This window comes from Halichoerus grypus, chromosome 9 (assembly GCF_964656455.1).
Source record: "Halichoerus grypus chromosome 9, mHalGry1.hap1.1, whole genome shotgun sequence".
NCBI lineage: Eukaryota > Metazoa > Chordata > Mammalia > Carnivora > Phocidae > Halichoerus > Halichoerus grypus.
In genome coordinates this window covers 96745753-96761087 of record NC_135720.1, presented here as the reverse complement: position 1 = coordinate 96761087, position 15335 = coordinate 96745753, and the positions used below count along the sequence as shown (strand labels likewise).

General features: G+C 41.7%; 1 protein-coding gene across 3 annotated transcripts in view; it reads right to left on the bottom strand.

The window, feature by feature from the left end:
- ELOVL5 (ELOVL fatty acid elongase 5) overlaps positions 1–15335 on the bottom strand; it is an 84286-nt gene that overhangs the window by 59136 nt on the left and 9815 nt on the right. The window contains exon 2 of one of the 3 annotated variants that reach the window (XM_078055233.1): positions 11745–11852. The exons of the other annotated variants lie outside the window; for them this stretch is intronic. The gene's annotated coding sequence lies outside the window, so the exon portion shown is untranslated. The remainder of the gene's footprint in view (positions 1–11744; positions 11853–15335) is intronic. 3 annotated transcript variants of the gene reach the window in all.

The following is a 15335-nucleotide window of genomic DNA, read 5'->3' as shown; positions in this document are numbered from 1 at the left end:
GTTGCTTTGGGATGGAATGTTCTAAATATATCTGTGAAGTCCATTCGGTCCAGTGTGTCATTTAAAGTCTTTATTTCCTTGTTGATCTTTTGCTTAGATGATCTGTCCATTTCAGTGAGGGAGGTGTTAAAGTCCCCTACTATTATTGTATTGTTGTCGATGTGTTTGCTTTTGTTATTAATTGGCTTATATAATTGGCTGCTCCCATGTTAGGGGCATAGATATTTACAATTGTTAGATCTTCTTGTTGGACAGATCCTTTAAGTATGATATAGTGTCCTTCCTCATCTCTTATCACAGTCTTTGGTTTAAAATCTAATTTGTCTGATTTAAGGATTGCCACCCCAGCTTTCTTTTGGTGTTCATTAGCATGGTAAATGGTTCTCCACCCCCTCACTTTCAATCTGGAGGTGTCTTTGGGTCTAAAATGAGTCTCTTGCAGACAGCATATCGATGGGTCTTGTTTTTTTATCCAATCTGATACCCTGCGTCTTTTGATTGGGGCATTTAGCCTATTTACATTCAGGGTAACTACTGAAAGATAGGAATTTAGTGCCACTGTATTGCCTGTAAGGTGACTGTTACTGTATATTGTCTGTGTTCCTTTCTGGCCTATGTTACTTTTAAGCTCTCTCTTTGCTTAGAGGACCCCTGTCAATATTTCTTGTAGGGCTGGTTTCGTGTTTGCAAATTCCTTTACTTTTTGTTTGTCCTGGAAGCTTTTTATCTCTTCTTCTATTTTCAATGACAGCCTAGCTGGAGATGGTATTCCTGGCTGCATATTTTTCTCATTTAGTGCTCTGAATATATCATGCCAGTCCTTTCTGGCCTGCCAGGTCTCTGTGGACAGGTCTGCTGCCAATCTAATGTTTCTACCATTGTAGGTTACAGATCTCTTGTCCCAAGCTGCTTTCAGGATTTTCTCTTTGTCTCTGAGACTCGTAAGTTTTACTATTAGATGTTGGGGTGTTGACCTATTTTTATTGATTTTGAGAGGGGTTCTCTGTGTCTCCTGGATTTTGATGCCTGTTTTCTTCCCCAAATTAGGGAAGTCCTCTGCTATAATTTGCTCCAATATACCTTCTGCCCCTCTTTCTCTTTCTTCTTCTGGGATCCCAATTATTCTAATATTGTTTCATCTTATGGTATCACTTACCTCTCGAATTCTGCCTTTGTGATCCAGTAGTTGTTTATCTCTCTTTTTCGCAGCTTCTTTATTTTCCATCATTTGGTCTTCTATATCATTAATTCTCTCTTCTGCCTCATTTATCCTAGCAGTTAGAGCCTCCATTTTTGATTGCACCTCACTAATAGCCTTTTTTGATTTCGACTTGGTTAGATTTTAGTTCTTTTATTTCTCCAGAAAGGGTTTCTCTAATATCTTCCATGCTTTTTTCAAGCCCAGCTAGTATCTTTAAAATCGTCATTCTGAACTCTAGTTTCGACGTCTTACTAATGTCCATATTGATTAGGTCCCTGGCAGTCGGTACTGCCTCTTGTTCTTTTTTTTTTTTAAAGATTTTATTTATTTATTTGACAGAGAGAGAGAGATACCGAGAGCAGGAACACAAGCAGTGGGAGTGGGAGAGGGAGAAGCAGGCTTCCCGCCAAGCAGGGAGCCCGATGCGGGGCTCGATCCCAGGACCCTGGGATCACGACCCGAGCCGAAGGCAGACGTTCAACGACTGAGCCACCCAGGCGCCCTCTTGGTCTTTTTTTTGAGGTTGATTTTTTCCATCTTGTCATTTTTGGACCGTTTTTTTTTAAGAAACTCAATCTCCTAACCCAACCACAAGGGAACCCTTGTAAAATAGTAAATTTGATTCTAGTAAGATAGGCTCATAAAACTAGCTTTAAAATAACTAAATGTTTAAAAAAAACCCAAGCCCCAAAACGCCCCAAATGTTTATGTATTTAACAACTTGAAGTACGAAGACTCCCAGTTGGGTTTTTTTTACCTGTGTACACATTTTGCAGAAGATAGGCCATTTTTGCTAATCAGTAGCAAAGTCAGCCAAATTCAGTTTATATCATTACTAGTTTTGTTAATAAAGTATCATAAAACAGCCTGATTTTTCTAATCCCATGTGGAGGCACTGAGTGAGCACTCAGAAAAATATTTTGACTTGCTCACAGAGAAATTTCATATGCATTTCATGGGACACAAATGAGAAACCCCAAAGAGTCTTCTTACTTGCACTTTTCAGCTCAATCACCACATCCAGAATAAATAAGTGGCATAGGACCCAACAGCTTCAATTTAGAATGAATCAACTCCTACTTGGGTCACAAAAATCCTCATGATGACAAGTGGCACACTATCCAAGAATTAAGTCACAATGAAAGGAAAACTTGATCAGCAAAATGTTGGGCAGGCACTAGGATAAGCTATCCAAGGTCTAATAGGATGAAATGGCATTAACTCTGGCCTAATTTTTCCCAGCATCAAACAAATCTCCCATCATTATATATTTTAATGCCTCAGTAATGAGTTAAGAGGATTTCATTATGAAACCATAGTATTCTTCCTTTAGAGAGTCCCTGGTTTCAGGATGGTAACATTAAAAACAGAAAACACGACAATGATAATCATAATTGTAACTAACACTGAACACTTAGTACTGCTAAGCAGGATACCATGCACTTCACATGCACCATTTAATCTTCTCATTAACCTTGTAAAGAGTTATTTTTCTCACTTCACAGGAAAGGAAATGGAGGCTCACATACCAGACGTGCTCTGCACGCTATCCCTGAGCCTGTGCCAGCTTTAGGGCCGTCAAACCGTGGCCCTCTGTTTCCACAACTTGAGCTCTTAACTGCCTCTTGTAAGTGACAAAGTTTAACTTTGCTAGGAAATTAAGCAAGTGCATTAAAATAGCAACCCACAAATACCTGTAACACACTGCTGGGTCCTAAGTAATAATGTATTGTGAGGAACAATTTATACCTAAGGCAACCTAACACCAAGACAATGGTGTACAATAATGTCAGTGAGCACATGGTTATTACTGATGGCAATGCTTCTGTGACACACATTTGATTTGGGTTTTCTTTCCCATGTAAATGAATCATCATAAAGACTTTGGTGTCCTGTAGACAGCATAAATGATGTCATATTAACCTCAGGTAGCAGGCCTGCTTAGAAATGACATAAAAGCAAATAATAATGAAGTGAATAAAGTGAAAACTTCTGGTAAGGGTGTTCTGGAGGATAACATGATAGGGAATGAGGAATGTGTCCATCATGTTTAGCACTTGTCAGTTTCTAGAGCCAGGATGAATAATGAGCTTTTCCCATATCCCTTAAAAATATGGATGTGCAGGCATATAAAAAGATTATAGATATATCTCATCTCTAGATATCAATTACATAAATTTATGTTATTAAAATACACATTAAAAAACATGGATATAAAAAAAAACCATGGATATGTACAGTTAAAAGATTTAAAAAAAAAAAAAGAAAAGAAAAACCAGGCCTATGGCAGTGAGTTTGAAATAACTAGGTTTTGGCAAGACGAAAAGTTGAGGGATGAGCTATCATAAAAACAAACAAAACATCAAAATTTATCTCCAAAGAAAATAAAAAAGAAGTATTAGCTTGGGTGCCTGGGTGGCTCAGCTGGTTAAGCGACTGCCTTCGGCTCAGGTCATGATCCTGGAGTCCTGGGATCGGGTCCCACATCGGGCTCCCTGTTTGACGGGGAGTCTGCTTCTCCCTCTGACCCTCCCCCTCTCGTGCTCTCTCAAATAAATAAATAAAATCTTTAAAAAAAAAAAGAAGTATCAGCTTGAGGTTTGACATATGGAAGAACTTCCAGATATGTGCAAACATTAGAAAAGGCCTACATGAATAAACCCCCACCTCCCTGGGGGTACAAATTAACCTGCATAAATAACCCCCACCCCTCTGGGGGTACAAATTAACCTGAGGCCAAGGACTTTTTTCAGACACCGATAACCCAACTCCACACAGACTGAGAAAAGGTAGGAAAACACTGTGCTAAAGATCACCTAAGTCTCCCGACTTTGCCCCACCCTACAGGCCTACTTTGTAACATGAAAATCCCATCCCACGGTTAAGTTCTTTCAGGAAGGTCAGTGTACAACTTCTCTTCCAAAATGCCATTTGTTTCCCACTCAATTTACTACTGCCCAACTTTTCACATGTTTAGATGTCCTACCCAAGCACAAAACAATTGATGGAAAGATACAGCAAAGTAGAATCATCTGGGCATTATTCTTCAATCTGAAACAAATTCTAGGCTGCTACCCCTTACACTGTCATAGCCAAATGTATGATATTTATATCCAAATGCTGGTTTTTTTCCTTTTTAAAGTGCCCATACCTTATCTATGACTCGTGGAAATTTACAAAGATTATAAGCCACGTGTAGATACTTATGCATGCCATCTATTTCCAGGCACTCTCTTGGATGGAGTGGACCTTAAGAGTCTATAATTGTCTAATGTAACTGGAATCACATACACGTGGAAAGTTAACACCACAAAAGCACCAGGTAAGAGGAGAGCCAAAGGGGTGAGGGCTACGGTGAGGAAGCAGAGATCTGGGGCTGGGAGGCTTCCCCAGAGCAGTGGCTTGGCCTGACATAAGATTAGTAGGTGTGCATAGGCCAAGGAATGAGGGAAGGGTATTCCAAATATGAAGGCACAGAGAAGTGGGGTGCCATACTCTGGAAGAACTACGATACTGGGTGAGCCTGAGGAACATCTCTAATTTTACCTCTACTACATCAGGCAGCCCCATAGCTGACCTGCAGGTGATAACACCACCTTCACTAGAAAATCACGTCAGCAATGAGTTAAAGCACTTTAAAACATGTGAGAGCCCCACAAATATTTGTTAAGTGGATTGCTTCTGAACAGGATGCCGGGGAAGCCTTCACACAAGTGGCATATGACCAGGTTATTAAGGATTTTTCAAGGCGGTAGGTAGGTCCAGGAGGTGGAGTGTGGATGGGTATTTCACGCTGAAGGCAAAGCACAGAACGAGGCACGGAGGCATGAAAGGACAGACTAGGAAGAAGGCTCAGGGTACCAGAGCACTTCAGTCACCTCCTCACCTGTTGATACCATCCCCCGCGTTCCTTATCAACATCCTCTTCCCATCTGTACGACAAATCCAGACCGAGGACTTCCAGGCATCCACTCCTGTCCCCTCCCATCCATCCCCACACTGCACCAGAGTATTTGTAAGCCACCAAATTTGATCAGGCCACTCCTGCCTGAAGCATCTCAACTGTGTCCTTTGATCTTGGATACAATCTACAGTCCCTCACTTTGCTTAGTGCCCTCTTCATGCACTAGCTCATACCAGCTTCTAGCTCAGCTTCTGCCTTCCCCTCCAGTGCTCCACCCCCCAACCACACCCGCTTCCTTCCCCCTTCCCCACTGCAACCTTTACTCTGGCAGATCCTATGCATGGAAGCACCCTCGTCCACCTGTCCCACTTCCTGCTTCTCTTTATTTATGCCGCAACCCTCCTAGAACAGATTGGTCACTCCAGAGAAATCTCCCCTCAAAGCCCAAGTCTAGGTTAGGACTTTCAGTTTACTTTCCAATCACACCCCAAATACCATTTAACAGTTAGTATGTAAGTCCCTGAGGGCTGTGCCTAGTCTGGTACACCAGGTACCATCAGCTCAGTGCGCGGCACACAGGTGTGTGTGGAACAGGTGGTGTGCTGGGTTGTGAGGCTGGCCAGCAGACTGGGGACAAAATGGGGAAAACTTTGGAAGCCAGTAAGTCCTCAGAACTTTATTCTGGAGACAGTCAGGAGAAAACAGCTGGGCCCTGCGGTGGCCTTGCTTGTCAACACCGCTGGACTCCATCACTAATCTCAGCACCAACCAGAATGGCTGACTCAACTTCAAAGAAGCAGAAAGAAACTCCACATCTGCTTCCCACCTCCCCCTGCTTCCACCTGAGTGAGCAGTCCTCAGAGCAGCAGTGCTGCATCATTACCCAGCAGGCCACAATTACAGAGCCTTCCACCTCACTTGCCTCCTTAGAAACTTGGGTCTGCCCACCTGCTCACTGCAGCGAGCAGTTCTGGGTGACACTGACTTATGACCACAAGAGATTACCCCCACTTTAGATGGGCTCCTGTTTCCACATCTATTCTCTAACTTGGGACCTCAAATTTACCCCACTTTGAAAGAGGACATTCCTCCCCCTCTTTAAAGCAAGTTCCTTCCCATCCACTCCCCCTCCCCATTCCCCCCATGGTAGTCATTTTGCTCCTAGTGATGACCACCACCAGATTCAGACCTCTGATCCGCCCCCCCGCCCCCAGCTCTGGCCCCTGGCAGTGCACTTCCCTGCTCAGAATGGACGTCACAGTCAGCCATTCGATAAATACTCTGGATGCTGTGTCCACCTCTGTGGAACCTTAATCCTAGGGAACTCCAACTGGAGGAACTGTTGACTTTGCTGAGACTTGAAATGTCAAGATGAATTCCTAAAAACTCCCTCTCCTTAAGTCAGGTCACTTTTTACATGCTACTACCTGGATGAACCTCGAAAATATTATGCTAAATGAAACAGGCCAGATACAAAAGGTTACATATGTTGTATAATTCTACTTATATGAAATATGCAGAACAGGCAAATGCATCACGATAGAAAGATTAGTGGTGGCCTAGAGGCTGTGGGGGCAGGGAGAAAAGAGTGACCGCTAATGGGCCCAGGGTCTCCTTAGGGGGCGACAACAATGTTCTGGAGTTAGAAGTGATGGGAGCACAACATTGTGGTTGAACTGAACGCCACCGAATTGTCCGCTTTAAAATGGGTAATACGGGCGCCTGGGTGGCTCAGTTGGTTAAGCAACTGCCTTCGGCTCAGGTCATGATCCTGGAGTCCCGGGATCGAGTCCCACATCAGGCTCCCTGCTCAGCGGGGAGTCTGCTTCTCCCTCTGACCCTCCCCCCTCTCATGCTCTCTGTATCTCATTCTCTCTCTCAAATAAATAAATAAAATCTTTAAAAAAAAAATTAAAAAAAATAAAAAAATAAAATGGGTAATACTATGTGATTTTCACTTCAAAAAAAATTCAAATGCTTAAAAAAAAAAATCATTCTTTTCCCTTCAAATTCATAAAAAGTGGCTTTCCACCTTCCCACCTGCACTCTGGATCCTTTCCTGCCTCTTTCAAGAATTTATTTAACTCCGATTTCCTTTTACCTTCAATTTCCTCTGTCTACAAGATTCTTTTTTCTGCTGACAAATCTGTTCAAGTCTCCCCAACTTAAAAATCCTTCCCGTAACCTTGTTTTCCCCTTAAATCTCATCTAGAAGCATCTCAAAATCTCGTAAAAAGCAGCCAGTATCAACAGCCTCCATTTCTTCAGCTCCAACATTCCCTCTAGTTCCCTCCCCAGTGATAAGGCAGTTACAGACAGTGAAATCTACCTGCTACAACACTTCTAAAACTGACAAAATACACCAAAAAACTCTTCTAAAAATGAATGGAAGAGACTGCAAGAAACTGAGGTCAAGAAAGAGCCAGGCATGAGTCATTAAAAAGAAGCTGCCAGACACCCTTGGAGCTGCACTGCCCAATAAGAGGGACATGAGCCCCATGTAGCTATTTAAAAGTAAATTAATTAAAATTAAACTAAAAACTCAGCTCCTCAGTTGCACTAGTGGTATTTCAAGTGCTGAATAACTGCCTGTGACTACTACTGACTATTGGACAGTGCAAAATATACCTCCTGGAAAAATCTTGGTATGTAGAAATAGTGCTGTTCACTATGTACCTGATGTAGAGATCACAGAACCAGAGATTATGAACATTTTGAAAGAATCCTCTAGAGTAAAATCAAGGAGAGGTGTATGCAGTGCTTACTAAACCCCAACTAGAGTTCTATGTCATCAGACATTACAAGAAAAAGGTCAGAAGAACCTTTCTTTAACACATGAAATTACAAAGGTTAAATGGAGTGAACAGAACAAGATGGAGAAGTGGGACAGGATGCAACAAATTTTTATTAAAGCAAAAGCATTGTCCAAAATCAACAGTTAAAGAAAAAGTCAAATAGGCAAATAATATCAAATAGGCATGAACAAAAAAATCAGCTATTTTAAAAACTATTCCAAAAAACAGTCAATTTAAAGGCCCAAATATTAATGTATAAATAGCAAACAGAATGGGACAAATAAAAAAATAAAATGAACATCTAAAAAGCTATTTATGCTATTGAGACCTTAGTCTCTTAATTTAGTCCTTTCTGCTTTGGATTTTAAAAAAACTGACCACTACAGTCTTCCATGAGCATCCACACAAGCAACCAGTATTGTTAGAGGGCATGGATTTACTTTTAAATATTATCCTAAATAGGGTACCCCACATATTTATTTGATAAAATGACCCAAACCAGCCTACCTAATGATGTTCAAATATGAAGGGGACATTCAGGAGGTAATAGCTGCTGAAATAAGAAAAAAAAAAAGGTGTTTTCGTAGCTAAGTAGAAAGGCAGTCCTTATTTTAAAATTAAATAAATAGGATCTGATTAGAACAGGTTTCTCAAAGTATAGCCCAGACACCCCTGAGGGTCCTTGGGCCCTTTTTCAGGGGTTCCACAGGACCCAAACTATTTGTGCTATATTATTAAGAGATTATGTGTTTAATCTCATCTCTCTCATCATTGTAAAGTGTCTTAGAGACTGCATGACGTGTGATATACCAAAACACTGAATGCAGAAGTAGATTAAAGAACCCAGCTGTCTTTCATTAAGCCAGATGCATAATATGTTGGTAAAAATGTCAAAACAATGCCTACTTGCACTAATTTTTTTGTTTTGGAAAATACAGGTTATTTATGTTATCATGTAATGGACTCATTATTATTTTTAGATGTATTACCATTTAAATTGTTATTTAAAAATAATTTAAAAATAATTTCTAATAGAGTAAATACCAAGATATAACCCACATAAATGAAAGCTCTCTGAAGTTCTTAATTTTTGAAAGTTGTAGGTCCTAAGACCAAAAGTTTTGAGAGCTGATGTATTAACAATTGTGTATAGAATCTTTCCCTCTCTACAAGGTTTTACTACTAAAAAGATATTATAAATTTAGCTTCCCAATTTAACAGCGAATATCCCAAATATACTTCAAAAAGAATGTCTTTATACTTTAGTGGGAGTTAAATTTCACTTGGAGTACAGAGTTTAAAAACTGCACCCTCAAATACTTGAAGCTCGTTTAAATGTAGTCATTCTGAAAGCAAGCTAACGATAATGAATGAAACATAATAAATATATTTTAAAGTACCCCATGAGATTAGAGGCTCTTAACTATAGGAAACAAACTAAGGGTTGCTGGAGGGGAGGTGGAGGGGGGGGTTGGGTAACTGGGAGATGGACATTAAGGAGGGCACATCATGTAGTGAGCACTGGGTGTTATATAAGGCTGATGAATCACTGACCTCTACCTCTGAAACCAATAATACGCTATATGTTAATTAATTAAATTTAAATTAAAAAAAATAAAGTACCCCATGAGATAATTAAGTTCTTACTGATTCCTCACCAGCTCAAGTTATATATAGTATGGTATGATGAGAAACTCAACACCAACCAGACAGGATGAGCTGATTTTCGCATTACTATGTGGGCATAAAAACTCTGAAAGTTTCTTTAGTCAAAGAATGATACTGACGCCCCCTCCAAATGAGGCTACTCCTCGTGGACACTCTAACTCACCAAAAACTAAAATTTAAAGTCATAAATAACAAGAGCTGCAAGTTTCCTGTGGCTCAATCACATTAGGCAGCTCTGCAAGGAGAATATGTCCATTCATCAACCACAACACAAAAGCTGAAGTACTTATATATTCTTTTTATAGAAAGAGAAAAGGCTAGCTTAGAATGAAAGTCAAAAATTCATTTTCCTGACTTCAATTTGCCACAACAAAACACCTTGTAAAAAACCACACTTTCCATTTGTCTCCTGTCACTTCAGTTGTCAATTTTCACCAGGTCCTCGTTAGACTCATTCTGCAATTCAGTTCAAGCTAGCATCATGCAGGTTTTTCAAAACTTCAAAATGCAGCCTCCTCAGACAGAAAGCTTCCCCCCGACAGGCTGCAGCATGGTCACTATCTACTTCCAGCATCACCAGCTGGGCTGTGTGCTCACCTCCTTTCTTCCTCTAAATGAGGTGTCAGGTGCACGTATGGCCCTGACATTGTACAGAAATATTCTAATTACCAGAAGGAAAGCAGAGTCCCAGCTGAAGGAAGAAAAAGCAGGTCAGCAGAGAGACAAAGAATGGATACGAACAAAAGAGGGAGAAAACTGCATGACACTCCCTTCTCCTCCAAAATAAGAATCTAAGAGTGACATTTCACCTCTCCTAGCATGACTCCTTTCACTGTTTGAAGTGTATTTGTTTGGAACAGAGCAGTGTCAATGAGAGAACAAATCTTGTGTGAAGCTTAACACTTACTTGCTCAAAGGTACATTACCTACTCCCATCTGTTAGGAAGAAACTCCATACTTTTCATCCAGAGCTCAGAGCATTCACCTTTAGGTCATAGCCACAGAGCAGGTATTTTTGTAAGTTTCTCTCCACAAAATGTTTCCTCTATTTGCTTTCTTAGTTTGGACAATGTTACAAAGATGCCTATAAGCCAAGTAGACTGTTTCACTAGGGGAAACAAGAATTCAGTTCAAAGAAAAAGTTGACTTGTTAATGGGCACCGAACGAGACCAACACTTTCTCCTTCCTCTCCTTTTCAACAGGGCTTCAAACCATCTTGCACTCCGTTTCCGCTTTCTGGATGTTTGGGGGGGCTTTGTCTTATAGGGATACCGATTAATGTAAATGACAACCTACAATTTAGGACACATAAATCTTAATCAAAGGGCAAAGGGAAGGGAGAACAGAAAGTTTAGTTGGTCTAGCCAGAATGAATGAGATTTGTTTCACTCTTACGTCCTTTTTTGAAACTTTTTTTTCTTTTTTAGATTTTATCTATTTATTTGACACAGAGAGAGAGAGAGCACAAGCAGGGGGAGCAACTGAGGCAGAGGGAGAAGCGGACTCCCTGCTGAGCAGGGAGCCCAACACAGGGCCCATCCCAGGACCCCTGGATCATGACCTGAGCCGAAGGCAGACCCCTAACCGACTGGCAACCGAGGCACCCCGTATTTCCTTTTTTGAAGAATTAAATATAAGTAACTCAATGAAATCAAAGTGATTTCATGTGTGGTTTACGGAAGTCATTACTTTATTAGCCATACCTCCTATCTTCAGAGGCTTTAAAAAAATTTAATTATATTTAGTACAGTCTTTACTGAAACATCTTCCTTTTCTTCTTTTAAGCTCCAATTACATGGTGCAAATGCCACCAAGTAAAGGGCAGTGATCAAACAAATAAAACAGCATCAACAGGCAGTTGATGGGAAGGCAATGTGGTGCACAGAAAAAAAATCTGTCATCTCAATACGTTCTACACAGTTGCCCTGAAATGGTTTCTCTCCCATTTCTCAGGAAACAGGCTGTAATTTCAATCACTACAACCAAGCTCATTATGAAGAACAAAGGAATTTGGAAACCAAGAACTTTCAGGATGTAACCACGCCTAAAATAGGTGTATACATAGTTCCAACAGCAAATTGATACTTCTAAAACAGCTATGGAAGTGATATAGCAAGAAGCATCCACGTCTCTTTTTCCAGCACAAGCCAAGCTTTGTTTAGGGCTCCATCCTACCTGACTCAGTAAGGGAGATCTCACAGTTTCAGGACCTGGAAATAGGACCCCAAGTGACCAGCACGGTGACAGACCAACCTGAACCAGAGAGGCTTCTGGGAAGGTGACCTGCAGCACAGAACATAAAATATGCAAGACAGGGTCACAGAAGTATGTTATTTTTATTTTACTTAAATGTATTGGTTATTTATTTAGTATTAATTGTATTTATTAAAAAGTTTAAGGGTATATAGAATCCGAATGGCAGCAGAAATAATTTTGGTAAAGCACTAGGAAAAACTTCTTAATTTTAAGGAATATAACATAACTGGATTTTTTACAAGGTTGCTGAGTCTCTACGCTGGAGAAATTTAAAGAAACAGTACAGATAAAAATCATGACCAGTGACACCCAATCCTGCATCCCAATCCTAGACATCGAGGGCCAGTTTGCATCTGCTCTCTCTCCACCTCCACACATGTGAAGCTCCTGAACCTCAAACTCAGTAAGCCAGAAACTGAATTCATCATACTTCTCTTACAATCTTCTCTTCCTTCTGATCCCCATATTTCTGTTACCGGCTCTATAACCTTCCCTGGAGTCCAGCCCCGAGAAAGTACACTCCATCCCTCACCCGCCCTGGATACCTGGCCACCACCCAGGCTTCTGGTCTTGTAGAAGTTCTGCAATTTCAGCCTCCCCTCCCCCAACCCCCCCCTCCAGGCTCACCCCATCACTTCTCTACCTGCAGAACTTCCTCCTAGCCAATCCCTGTAACAAATGGATCTGTCCCACTGATCCCTCTTAAAGCACAGCTCTCCTTCACTAGGCAAACAAATACCATTGTTTTAGTTTTCCATGGCTACTGTAACAAACAGCCACAAACTAAAGAGCTTAAAACAAAACAAACTTCTCTTACATTTCAGGAAATCAGAAGTCTCAAATGAGTCTCAGACTAAAATCAAAGATGGCAGCAGGGCTGCGCTCCTTTCTGGAGGCTCGACAGGAGAATCCTCCTTCCTGCTTGCATTTCTTGTTTCAAGGTCCCTTCATCCATCTTCAAAGCAAGCAACACTGGACCAAGTCTCCTTGTACCACCACTGTTCTAGTTCTCTTCTGCCTCGCTCTTCCACAATTTAGGACACCTGTAATTACACTGATTTCACCTGGATAATTTGGGATAATCTCCTATTTCAGTTAGCTGATCAACAACCTTAATTCCATCTGCAACCTTAATTCCCCTTTCCCTGTAACCTAACATCTTCACAGGTGCTAGGAATTAGGACACAGCCATCTTTGGGGTGCTGCTATTCTGCTGACCACAACCACCTGATACAATGCACCAAGACAGGCAAAAGTTAAAAAAAGAAATGCAGAATTTGCTGTCAAGAAAATCACACTAAGTCCTTTGATACCAAGTGTTAATTGGCTCCCTGTTGTTTAAAGAATTAAGTCTAATCCACTTAGTCTTACATTAAAGGGTTCCATGATTTCAAAATACTTCTGCACCATTATCTTCTACTACTTCCTTGTAGTACCCTACACTGGACTCAAACTGCAGAACTCAGGAGCACCAAACACACCTGGGATTCTCCACAGTCTCATGTAATTTGCTCTATCCAGAGGCCCTCTCCATTCTCCTGTGCAAATTATTCTCATTTCTTAAGACCCAGCCAGATCCAAAGCCTCTTAGCTTCTCCTTCTCTCTGCCTTCTCAGAAGCCCACAATGCCCTGTTCTGCCAAATTGGCAGATCCATCAGTGACAAAGGAGAACAACTTTAGGCAGAGGTAGTTTTGGGTGCTGTTCTACAGCTAGCTGGGTGACTGGGCAAGCTATTTCAACTTTCAACCTCGCTTTCAACATTTGTCAAGTGAAAAGGCAGGCCAAGTTATTTCTAAATTCTTTCCCTTTTTTTTTTTTTTAAAGATTTATTTATTTAGAGAGGGGGAGAGAGAGAGAGAGAATGTGTGGGGAGGGACAGAATCTTTTGAGCAGACTCCGGCTAAGCTTGGAGCCTGCCCCGGGGCTCGATCCCATGACTCATGAGATCATGACCTGAACTGAAACTGAGAGCCGGACGCTCATCCAAATGAGCCACTCAGGTGCCCCTCTTTCCCAGTTCTTAAGCTCCATGAAATTGACAGGACTTGTACCCACTTCTCTCCATCCCCAAAGCCACTGTTCTGGTCATCTAGACTGGATTAATGCACTCCCTCCCGATGGATCATCTCTGCCTCCAGTCTGGTACTGCTCCTCAACCCCCAAAAGCATCTTTCTGGTTACTCACCTCCTCACAACCAGTTAAAAGCTTGCAGGAAAATGTCCAAACTCCTCAGTGGCCCCCCCAGGGCCCACGTGATCAGGCCTCTGCTTCCTCATCTGGTTTTCCTCACTGACTTTTTCAGTTCCTCACATGCTCCTCCATCCCCCAACCCCTCTCTCAGAGCCTCTGCTAGAATACTCCGCCTATTTCCTCTTTCCACCAGATTCCTGCTTATTCTCCAGGCAACCTTTCCTGATCCTCCCCATACGAATGAGGTGTCCTTCCTGTTTGTTCTCCTGGCACCCTGCACTCAACTCATAATTCCCATCACTGTAGTATTGACACCTGTTCACTTGTCAGTATCCTCCCCCTGAATCTAAATTCCACATGGGCAGGACTGTCAAACTCATCTACCACCTGTGGTATAGATTAGGGGTTATTGCCTAACTTCTGTATAGAGTAGCAGGACTTCTAGCTGCTTATGGCCAGAATCAACTGAGACTTTTCCAGCTTCTCTTGCAGCTAATGTAGTCACATGTTTAAGTTCTGGCCAAGGAGACAAGCAAAATTATCTAGGGGCAGTTTCTGGGAACCTACCCTAAGAGAAGGCATGGATGACCCTTCTGCCCCTTCTTTGTCTCTTCAGCCTGCTGGCTGGAAGATGGGGCTATCACACTCTAAGCCTGCTGCACAGTGAGCTAGCAGTGAGCCTGTGGATGGTTAAACCAGTCCTGGACCACCTCTGCAACCTTTTATGGGAGATATAAACTTCTACTTTATTTTGAGATTCCCCTGCTGAAGCCACTATTGTTTTAAAATCTCCATCACTTACAGCCAAACCTTACTGTAAAAGACATGGCCATTTCCACAGTACCAATAATTATGTTGACTCAAGTACGTACCTCACCTCTTCCGCTGGATTATAATCTCTTTGCCAGTGGGTGTACGGTCATGTGTCACGGCAGGATCTATACTCCTTAGCAGAGGGTAGCACACAAGATTCCTCAATGGTGAGTGAGTGTGAATGATCAATGAATTAATGATCGTGTGGCTACTGACACAGACAGGCTTTGTCCAACCTATACAGTCTACTTCAACCTGGAATCAATGTTGTGGCCAACCAAAATAAGGTTAAAAAAGTGTGTCAGCTTCCATCACTATTTCATCACGAAATAGCTGTATGTCAAGATACCAGAGTTTACTCTCTTCCTTCCCTGGGCACAGTGCCACAGGTGTGGTCTCTCACTGGCATACTCTACATGAACGCTTTACAAGGTAATATGCAAATAAGCAAGGTCCTCTAAAATAACAGCACGTGTCACCTTTGCTCCTGGCTAAGTGGGAGGT